Raw genomic sequence first — 11218 nt, 5'->3', positions numbered from 1 at the left:
ACGGTTTGTTCTTCAAGAAAACGCTTCAAGTCTAACAGTCTCCCTTTCGAGGTTCCTTGACTTTAGAAACCCTCGTAGTATTCTCCGCATATAAGGGCTTGTAGCAATTCCTTTTCATTCTTTCATATTGATTGAATATTTCGTCTTGTTAATCTACCATCTGGGTTAGTCGTGGTCACAGTGCTCCAATGACAGTTAAACCTCTGGTCTTTTCCCATGGTTTTAGCATCATAGACAAGGACAAGAGGTCGGGTTTTCCATTTGAAAACTCAATTTCAAGAACGGAGTTTGCGAATTTTCTTTAGGTGAGAAAAAACGACATGAATGCTCCTCTAGAGACTGAAATAATGCCATTCCGTATGAGCCAGACACATCCCATATGCGTAATATTCATCATCTCAACTTAGCCTAACTAAATCAGAACGCTGAAGAACGTAAGCACATCCTTAGCATGCTTAAGCCCCTGTGAAGGGTTAATATAATAAAATTTTAAGTGTTTTTCGAGAGATAATTCTTCTTGTGAAGTGACAATCCAGTTGGCCGCTGCGCATAGGAACTATTATGGAAATGAACAGGCAGATGAGCTTGCCATAACGGAATCTGCTCTTAATATCTCCAACACCATTTTGAGTAGCAACTCTTTTAGGTTTTATCCAATAGGCACTTCTAAGGGGTCAAAGTTATTGTGGCCTTCTTTCAATGAGAAATTCAAAAGGCACCTTATAATCCGAAATAGGCGTTATATATCGAGGTTGATAGCAGTAATAACAGGACACTGGGTGCTAGGCAGACATGCAAGTCGACTTGAGCTCTCCTTCAATGAGCACTGTCGCAGTTGCAAAGACATCCACTTTCTTTGTGAATGACCTGCTCTAGCCGTTAAGGGAAATGTTTTCTTGACAGTTTCTTCATATCCAACTTTGAGGAGATTTCTGGGTCCAAACTTAATGACATCTTAAGATTTATAATGATTACAGACTGAATTTAACAATATACAATACTACATCTGACGAATGGAGTTGTTCGGTCAAAAACGGGGTCTCTTCAACTCTACTTGACCGTTCGCACGCAGTGAACTACCACGATAACCCAACAACCAACAATCCGGTTTGATCTGAAATTCTGATATATTGAAGTCTATAGGAATAATTTTTCGCAGTCGTGAACCGTTGGCATAGTTTGAACTTTTTTGTTGCAACAATATTTATATCATATTATTTAACATTAACCTTATCTAAATGCTCATAGGTGTATGTGCTGTTTTAGTAGTTGAATAGTGAGGATAAAAAGGCGTGCGTTACGGGAGAAAAACCAAAAAAAAAACTATAACCATTGTTTGGTTAAAGAATAATAAAAATACCAAACGAAAGTCCAACTGGATTTTACCGCAACACAACACAAAATAAACAATGTTCTGCACCATCAACCTGTCAGTTTGAAATGAATGAATGAAAATGAAATGAAGAACAACAAGCTGTGTATGTGCAATGAAACAGTTGAGGAGAAATTGTTTGAGACGGGACAGTTGTTGTATTTGGTCTACTATACGTATCCTTCCTTGCCTTATGGGACGTACACACGAGAAACAATCCTGCACTTGCATGTGTTTGAGTGCGTACAGTTTGGTTGGGTTTTTAATTTATTTTATTTTTATATATTTTTTTAAATGCATTTTCTTTAATAAGGCATATAAATTTGTTGAGTTTAATTAATTTTACCTTGTATTTTCCATTATGCAATACGGCTCAGCACAACATTTCCTACGAATTCAATTTGCTTGCCTCTTTTCGTTGGAAATTATAAAAATTATAGTCAGCACACGACAAACTGTTAAAATCTTCAAAGGTTTGAGGGATGAACAATAGGGAAAATGCATTAAATTTTCCAGAAAATAAATAAAGTTAATTAATTAAAAAAGTCACATAAAAGAAGACATGAATGATTCTGTTTTAATGGCAAATTTGTAATGGGTTTTTTTTTTCGAAGATTGTCGCCATTCTTGTTATCTTGCTAGAGCAACGTTATTCTTGTTGTTATTCGAAAAGGAAAACAAATGAATCTTTTACTGGACATAAGGAAAACATATAAATGAGCCTATAAACACATACTTTTGATAAAAATTACCAAACGATCTGTTTAAAATGCAAAAGAACACCGTCAAGAGGAGAAAAAAAGCACAATCAACAATTTCCCTTTTTTACATTTTCCAGTAAAAAGTTGTTTCTTTACGTTGCAAGTTGATATATGTTTACAGTGGGTATTTGTATGTTACAACATACTCCTGTATGTAGTGATACATACTCATGTATTTTCTTTTATTAACATCATCGTCGTCGCATCCAAACTGTTTTGCAAGGAGTTAAAGTAGCCCTTTTAGTTAGTACTTTTACCCAAAGTATAACCACTTGTTTTACCCGTTTACTTATTCATGGAGTATTTGACACTCTTGTATTTTTAGGTGGTAAAACCTCAATTGTCTCCTTATTGCCCTTAAGTCATCTAGAAGGAAAACACTTTACACTTTCTTTCCCAGATACCTTCCAAAGTAGTTATTTATTTAACTTGTCCAAATAATCTATCGTGGAGCCAATTGCCCATTTGTAAGAAGTGTAATAGTTGATGATGAATTTTGATGCGTAAACTTAGTAGTTCGAGACAGTCATCCTAAACTGCAGGGATCAAATAAATATTTAACTCATGGATATTTTACATAAAAGTTTATAACCAGCAAAAACTTACATTAAAAAGTATTGAGTTTAAAGAGCAAGGTTAGGTTAAGGGTAACAGTCTCTTCCCATATTACATCACATGTGATATACTTGGGTCCATCATATTGATCTCTTTGTAATACTTGTAAAGAGAGAATGATCGGCGTATTAGTACACTTCGGCATGAAAAAAATCCGGAATCTTATCCGAGTAATTTTGTCGCACGAATGAAGGAGTCTATCTTGCGGACATCCACCTCAGATAGATTCAACCTGTGATCAACCAAGGTAGAGCATTGGAGATGGAGAGGAAACCATTGCTGTACTATGCCTTTCTATCTTGGCGGGTTCTTGATAAGTTGAAGCTTCTAGCATGAAACTCAAATCGTCAGTGTACAGTTATCATAGGAATAATGTTCTGTAGCTGTGCTTTCGGAGTGTTAGTTAGTTAGTTAGTTAGTTAGTTAGTTAGTTAGTTAGTTAGTTAGTTAGTTAGTTAGTTAGTTAGTTAGTTAGTTAGTTAGTTAGTTAGTTCGTTAGTTAGTTAGTTAGTTTTAGTTAGTAGTTTAGTTAGTTCGTTAGTTGTTAGTTTAGTTAGTTAGTTGTTAGTTAGTTGTTAGTTAGTTCGTTAGTTAGTTCGTTAGTTAGTTCGTTAGTTAGTTTCGTTAGTTAGTTGTTAGTTTAGTTCGTTAGTTGTAGTAGTTCGTTAGTTCGTTAGTTCTGTTAGTTAGTTAGTTCGTTCGTTAGTTACGTAGTAGTTAGTTAGTTAGTTCGTTAGTTAGTTAGTTCGTTCGTTCGTTCGTTCGTTTTGTTCGTTTCTTTCGTCGTTCGTTAGTTCGTTCGTTCGTTCGTTCGTTCGTTCGTTCGTTAGTTCGTTCGTTCGTTCGTTCGTTCGTTCGTTCGTTCGTTCGTTCGTTCGTTCTTCGTTCGTTCGTTCGTTCGTTCGTTCGTTCGTTCGTTCGTTTTCGTTCTCGTTCGTTCGTTCGTTCGTTCGTTCGTTCGTTCGTTCGTTCGTTCGTTCGTTCGTTCGTTCGTTCGTTCGTTCGTTTCGTTCGTTCGTTCGTTCGTTCGTTCGTTCGTTCGTTCGTTCGTTCTTTCGTTCGTTCGTTCGTTCGTTCGTTCGTTCGTTCGTTCGTTTCGTTCGTTCGTTCGTTCGTTCGTTCGTTCGTTCGTTCGTTCGTTCGTTCGTTCGTTCGTTCGTTCGTTCGTTCGTTTCGTTCGTTCGTTCGTTCGTTCTTTCGTTCGTTCGTTCGTTCGTTCGTTCGTTCGTTCGTTCGTTCGTTCGTTCGTTCGTTCGTTCGTTTCGTTCGTTCGTTCGTTCGTTCTTCGTTCGTTCGTTCGTTCGTTCGTTCGTTCGTTCGTTCGTTTCGTTCGTTCGTTCGTTCGTTTCGTTCGTTCGTTCGTTCGTTCTTCGTTTCGTTCGTTCGTTCGTTCGTTCTTCGTTCGTTACGTTCGTTCGTTCGTTCGTTCGTTCCCCCTCGCCCTCTCTCCGCCCTGTCTTCCTTTCCCCGTGTTTCCTCTCGTTCCCCTCCTCCAGACTCGAACACTAACCACTAACCTACCGTAGGCCACTTGAAATGATTACGGCTTGAAATCTGAGTGGCTTGTATAACGGCCACATGATCTCCGATATGTTTCAGATAGGCTAAATCGACCACATGTATTGGGAAAGCTCGTGGAGTTCAAAACGGACGAACGATCGAATGGAATTTGTACATAAAACTGTAACACACAAAATAAAGTACTTACGTAACAGATTATATGTAAGTAATCATAATACTACTTAATGCATTTAGCTTGTAGTAGTAATTAAAAAGTAAACTATTGTTTAAGTACAAGTCTTTACCCAGTTTTTGCTGGGTACTTACATTTACGTATACATATGTAATGTATATTTTGCAAACATATTAATACAAATATATACTTAACGATAAAAAATAACATTAAATATCAGTTTTGCAAAAAATAAACACTTGATGCGTATAAATGACCACAAAAAATCATTTTGTATAATGAAATTCTTTCAGACGAGACAATAAAGTGGCCAGATTTAAAAGGTACGGAAAACATGAATAGAAGGACCAAAATAGCAGTTTCTATATAATTATACATTGCTCATGGTTAACAAATCATAAACATATGAGGTTATTCCATAAATATGCCTTAAATCTGTAGTTAGTCGATCGAACGTTAGTAGCTGGATTGCAGTTCCTCTCATTAGTTGAAGTTAAAATATTGTCACTTACTGTATTTTCAATCATTACTTTTCGACGCTAGCTCATCCATTGGCTAATGTTTTTAGTTTTCCATGCCGGGAAATTTCCCTCATTCCGAAAGATTTCTAATGTAACGGCAATTCATAAGAAGGGAAAGGCTAAATAACTCTGAATATTTTCGCCCTATAGCAATTTGTTCTGCATTTTCTAAAGTAATGAAAAGTATGGTTAACTTCCTTCCATCTTGTCAAATATTTACAATGCAAACATTTACTTAGCGACCGGCAGTAGGGCTTTCGTAGAAGTCGCCCTACTGGAGACTAACGAAAGCAAAGTTTAGGGGGAAATGGTGTCGTTACATTCACAATTTGGTCGAAATTAAAGTAGTGGCTTTAGATATTTCCTAGACGTTTTATAGAGCGTGGCATAGTGCAGCTGTCTTGGTAGATCACAGGGCAGACTCTTTAATAACTGGAGCCCTGGTTTAAACTCAAATTCGCGGGTAGAGAATGTTGGTTAAAAAACTGACACACGGTAAAGTCTATAATTCTGGCTAAGTTCGGTGCTGTTGCCGAGACTGCAGATACCCCGCAGTGGAGTAATTGTCAGACTAAGCGTTTGAAATGAGCTGATGTTGGCAAACTCATTGCAAATAATGTTGTTACATCTTTATATATGGGTGCTGATGTTCAGAGCTGAAAATACGGCGCGATGTCTGCTGAACTAAACACAATTTTCAAGTGTCGAAAGACGCATTCGACTTCCTGCAGAATTATTTTCTTCTACATTCGATGTAAAACAATTTCAACTAAATGTTCATCTCTGTTGCAACCTAATTTACATGTTCTCTATAAGTAGAGTTTATCCCCAGAGTGCTGATTCAAGAAAAAAATTTCGTTGTTGCTAATGTTTTCGAAGTGTTCCTTCCATCTACGAGTTTGCTCTTCCGGCTTAGTGAGCCGTTGGTGTTCTTTAAGCTGCGGTTTCGATTTAGCATTATATTCCAGACCCGATTGATTATGTGATGCAACTTCTTGATGATAAGTTTTCCTAGCTTCCTATATATAGCTAGCTCTTATATTTAAGGACATGTCACTATTTCCAACCTGTGGTCAGTTCGGTAGTCTTTATCTTTCGTAAGTTAAAATTACTTTTTTCTATGCAACTAATTTATTTAAATGTTTTTAAACTGGCCACCTTCTACATATTCATGACATATCCTTTTTTATTTACATTTTAAGTCATATTTTCTTATATCCTCAACAGCAAAAAATGTCGGTTTTATATTTGAGTAAATGTGGGTAAATGAAGGGACCAAATAAAAAGGAAGTGACTTGTGGCTAAAATCAAAAAGATTAAAAAAAACGAAATTAAATCTTTATCAACAACCACATTAACAACAAAAAAATAGCAAAAAAAACAAGTAAGAAATTATAGTCGGGCGAGGCCGACCATATAATACCCTACACCTTTGACAAAAATATAATGTGATTTAGTTGCCATAATAAAGCATTTAAGTTGAATTGTACCTTGCCTTAGGTATACATACTTAAGCCGTTTATTGTTGAATAAAATTGTGGACATTTAAGTGAAATTCTGATGGGGGCTTTTCATAGGGGCTAGGGTCATATGAGAACCTATTATTATGGAATTCGTGGGGGTCATCAAGTCTTGTATACAACTTGGTTATTGCAGCTTTTTGTCGAGATATGAGTATATTAAACATAATTATGAACTTAAAAGCCCTATTCGGCGGATTCAGTTGTATGGGGGCTAGGTGAAATAATGGACCGATGGTAACCATTTTCAATAGGCTTCGTCTACGGTACCATAAAAGATCATTTGCCAAATTTCATTGAATTATCTCCAAAATTGCGACCTGTAGTTTGATTACAAGTTTTAAAAGCCCTTTTCGGGGGTTCAGTTGTATGGGGGCTAGGTGAAATAATGGACTGATGTAAACCATTTTCAACAGACTTCATCTACGGTACCATAAAAGATCATGTGCAAAATTTCATTGAATTATCTCTAAAATTGCGACCTGTAGTTTGATTACAAGTTTTAAAAGCCCTATTCGAGGGGTTCAGTTGTATGGGGGCTAGGTGAAATAATGGACTGATGTAAACCATTTTCAACAGGCTTCATCTACGGTACCATAAAAGATCATGTGCCAAATTTCATTGAATTATCTCCAAAATTGCGACCTGTAGTTTGATTACAAGTTTTAAAAGCCCTATTCGGGGGTTCAGTTGTATGGGGGCTAGGTGAAATAATGGAAAGATGGTAGCCATTTTCAACAGGCTTCATCTACGGTACCATAAAAGATCATTTGCCAAATTTCATTGAATTATCTCTAAAATTGCGACCTTTAGTTTGATTACAAGTTTTAAAAGTCCTTTTCGGGGGTTCAGTTGTATGGGGGCTAGGTGAAATAATGGACCGATGGTAACCATTTTCAATAGGCTTCGTCTACGATTCCATAAAAGATCATGTGCCAAATTTCATTGAATTATCTGCAAAATTGCGACCTGTAGTTTGATTACAAGGATTACAAGCCCTATTGGGGGGTTCAGTTGTATGGGGGCTAGGTGAAATAATGGACCGAGCTTAACCATTTTCAATAGGCTTCGTCCCTGGTACAATAGAAGATCATGTACCAAATTTCATTGAATTATCTTCAAAATTGCGACCTGTAGTTTGATTACAAGGTTTACATGGACGGACAGACGGACGGACGGACAGACGGACGGACGGACAGACGGACGGACATAGCTAAATCGACTCAGAAAATGATTCTGAGCCGATTGGTATACTTTAAGGTGGGTTGCACAATATTATTGTGCGTTGCAAACATCAGCACAAACCCAATATACCCTCCCCACTAAAGTGGTGTAGGGTATAAAAAACAACAAAATCTCCAATTCGTTTTCGACCAAAGGCGTATTTTTGGTTAAATGTCTACATAATGTTTTTTATATTTAGCAACATGCTCCCATGAATGTTGATGTTTAGTTGGCAGAATCACATACACATATCCTGGAAACATGTATGTTTAAATACATTTGTATATCAATATATGTGTGTCCTTAATGTCTACATATGTATATATATTATATGTAAGCAAATGTCTGTGTAGTTCGTAGGCGAATATTATTATTTTGTCAACATATTCAGACGAATAAAATAAAGTATCTCGCAAAAAAAAAAAAAAAAAATTGGGGAAAAAGGACAGAAAAATTATGTCTGGCATTTAAAATTCGTATTTATATCGTAAATATTATTCTTACTATGGACATTCACACAAGTCCATAAACTTACAAATACTACATATTACTAGCCCACACATACATTCATACGCATACAAATATAAATATTTCATTCATAAAGCTATAAGACATTTAAAAATTTATGACATGCAGTAAACTATATCTTTCCAAAATTTATATGTATACAGACATACTTACATATTTATATATGTATGCATATCTATATACTTTTACGATGTCAATTTAAAAAGTTGTATGAAAAATTAAGAAATGTTTCTTAGAGTTTGGTCATCATTTGTGTAGTAAACCTCTCAGAAAATCATTACAAAGAAGCTTCATGCTAAGTTTCATTATCAATTAATTAAATGAACAAGGAAAAAGATTCAAAATGAAATCCTCATATTGAGATTACCAAGAATGCTGATAAAAGTTTCCCTGAACATACCCGGACACCATTCAACGCAGTACACTTCTCATTCATACTACACACTTATTGAGAAACACATCAGACACACTCACTCTAGGTATACGAGTGGGTAAGGTCTGCATAGTCCTACATTTCCCGCGCTTAGTCCTACAATCCCTGCTCTGCGGGCTTAATGTCGAGTGCTTTACGGTGGTCTTTTTCAACCACTGGGTGAGCTTTGGTAACGACTCACCACCGCCCCATTGTGCTTTTTACAGGCAGGTGGCAATTTACCTATATGGAATTTCCGGTCCAGTATACGTGCACTTTGCTGAAGTACTCAAGCTATCTAATCTCTTGTCATAGTTGTTTTCTGTTGGTGAATGAGAGGTGTCATGAGTCAAGCTCAGTCTAACCCCGTAAAGGAAAAGCAATCACTAGTTTAGAGTCAATAGACAACGCAACATCAAACCCGATTGATATTGTGACGAATACTCATATTCCTAGAGAATTCTCATCATCTAAGACTAACCCCAGTGCATTCCTTGACCTAATATGTCGCCCAACCACACTACTGAGATGGCTTCTGTTGATTCGGCAACAGTATCTAGGGGACGTAATTGGTAGTCCGAAACATGGATCCATTTTTAGTTGACGAAACTTAATTCAGTGGCCAAAAACACCTGGAAACTAGGAGCGCTAACAGAAACTTATCCCGAAAATGTATATTTTACCTTGTATCAATCTTTTAACCATGCACCCCCTTCCCTCGAATTTGGCTTCAAAGCACAGCCACTACGTGGATCCCGAAGGAACCTCAACCAATTGACCAGCCAGGACAAGTCCTGCGGGCAACTGGCCACCCGTAGTACCAGTTTATGTGTTGATCTGGTTCGATCCCATGTCATGTCATACCAAGGACTAGCCGAGGAGTGAAGTGACATCAACAGTTTATAGTCTCGTCAGACTAGAGGTACTGGTAGCACCTCTTTACTCCGTGATTGCAATACACCAAGATGAGGGTCTATACTCTGCGGGGTATTTATTGTCTCGGCAACAGCACCGAACTTATCCTGAATTAAAGATTGTACCGTACATCAGTCTTTTAACCAATATTCTCTTCCTTCCGGGACAAAACCCCATGTCAAATCATTCAAAGGAAAAGCCGAGGATAGCTTTGATCATCTGCAGCACCCCTTTCCCTCGGAATTCTAATAACACCAAGATGAGGGTAACATTCCCCTGGGGGGAAGATGAAAGTTCAGCCGATTACACTCAGGACTTTTGGTAGTCATCAACTAAACTCGCCAATTAGGTTGCCGATATAAATACACACCACGACCCACAATGATACATAGTGCGGACGTTCTAATAATCCTTTAAGCAATTCTTCAGTAGATGGCTTGACAATGTGTTTTCTAAAAGAAAAGTGAACTGCTTCACAATGAAAATTTAAAGTCAAGGTTTCATTGAATATTTGAATTCCAGAACGATACAAATATACATTCAAAATCTGAGGCAATAACAGATTCAAATACATAGTTAAAATATAGTTACACATATATATAGTAAAGGTCCAATGACCACATAAATATGGAAGTATACAGACCTTCGAATTCCTAATTCTTGATCTTCAGAATACAGAATCTGGACAAATATATTTAGAGTCCTGATACATTATATGTCTTTAGCTATAACCTCAATGAAATCCCACTTTGAAGCTTAGCATTTCCAACTTATGTTTTCTGCTCTTTTGAAAAGCTTTATAGTCTGCCTTTTTACATCTGTATAAATATTAAATGTTACAGACCAAAAAATATATATTCAGTACACTATCCCAAACACACATACATACACACTCATACTCAAGTACAAAGACATCTCAGATTTAAAGATAATGAAATAAAATGATAAGGAATAAAGACGAATAGATTATTTTATAGCATTCCTTGTTGGTATGTATGTATGTGTCTATGAAATGATGCGATTAAGTATTTAAGGATATTCTTATGCCATTTTATTTTCTTCTATCATTTTTATGCTCATCTTATGTTGATTTTATTGTTTAAACAATTTGTAAGTCATTTTTAATTACTTTTTTTTATTTTCTATTTACTTATTTTCTTTATCTCCTTTAAATGGTGGATAAAGTGTATGTTTCTGACAAGGGTCTACATGACAGTGTCCAGCAGTTTGTGACATTCATTAATATGCATTTTGTAAACTTGTATTTAGAGACAGATTGGTATTAGTTAAACATTAAACTGTCAAATTAGATGTAATCACAACGATAGAATTTTGTGTGAATAATTGAAAGCAAAAGAGACAAATTGTTGAAAAATGTTTTAGTAAATATTTTAAAAAAATTTTCTCTAATTAATTGGGAAAACAAACTGAATTTATGCTTGTGGGTAAAGTTTTTCGAATTGAGAATTTGTAGATCTGACAACCCGACGAAGAACTTTGTAGCGTGATTTCATATTTGCCATAGAACATTGGTTATATATAAAAACAATTTTTAATCGTTTTGTCATTTATCGGGTAAATTTAATCCATTTCGAGTAGATTATTTTTATGAACCTCTATTTAATACCTCTAGTACTATTTCTAATACTTTAATAAA

This window comes from Lucilia sericata, unplaced genomic scaffold (assembly GCF_015586225.1).
Source record: "Lucilia sericata isolate MDLA Ls3-8-SP2 unplaced genomic scaffold, ASM1558622v1 Contig000213F_arrow, whole genome shotgun sequence".
Lineage (NCBI taxonomy): Eukaryota > Metazoa > Arthropoda > Insecta > Diptera > Calliphoridae > Lucilia > Lucilia sericata.
Note: the sequence above shows the minus strand (reverse complement) of the source record.